We start from the raw sequence: 1,001 nt of genomic DNA on the forward strand, positions 1-1,001 counted from the left end.
GGTACCTATGGAGACATTAGTTATCGCTTAAGTGACACTAGGTCACTGAAGAGGTGACCACTTAAATGGCTAAGTGTCCTCTTAAGCGACACCCACATGCCTGGTAGGGGTATGAAAACCAAACTTAGCATGATTTTTATAATTTTCATCCATTCCCTAGAATTTGGAACCCTATATAGTGGGAAAAATTTTGAGAACTATTGATGGGTGATTTTGGAGCTTTGCTGAAGTTAATTTACATGTTCCTTCTTCAAAATTTATGGTAAGCATCGATTTATTTCTCAATAGAATTTTTCATCTATTTCTATAATCTTTAGAACCTTTAGAGCTCATAATTCACCTATTTTTTAGGTTAAATGTTCCTTGAGAACTAAAGGGCATTGTATTGGTTTTTAAAGTGCAATTTTATAAACGGGCCTTGATTTCTATGTAATTTTGGCCCGAAGAACAATAGTTCAATATGGGTATCATTGTTACCAATTTAATGAGTTGATTGTGATTTTAATAGCATGACACCTTGTGGAGTTTCTCGAAAAGGAAAATTAGAGGTTTAACATATTTTTCAAGCTTTTCTATACCGTCTAGGTTGGTTAGGTTTACTTCCTTATAGTTCATAGTATAATTATGATATTATTCTAGATGTGGTATGAGATTTAGGTATTAAAAGAATGATTGGCATGATCAATCTTATTTAGACTATTTAGACTCTTAGAATAGTTGTTAAGGCAAAATTGACCAAGTTGATCACATTTTTTTGGGATTGACTTAGTTGCTTATGTTTTAGAAAGGAATTACTTCTTAGGGATAATTATGTCTTATTTAACATGTCAAAATGAGTTTAGATACCTTACATTAGTTAGGAGTAGAATTTACCTAAAATGGATTTTGGGATTACAAATGGGCCCCCCCAACCCACTTTATGCCACAACTTGTGTTAGCTTTTGTAGACTTATTTACATATGTTAAACCTTTATTAATGATTCTTTTGGGAACTTAGGGTG

This window comes from Capsicum annuum, chromosome 7 (genome assembly GCF_002878395.1).
Source record: "Capsicum annuum cultivar UCD-10X-F1 chromosome 7, UCD10Xv1.1, whole genome shotgun sequence".
Taxonomy (NCBI): domain Eukaryota; kingdom Viridiplantae; phylum Streptophyta; class Magnoliopsida; order Solanales; family Solanaceae; genus Capsicum; species Capsicum annuum.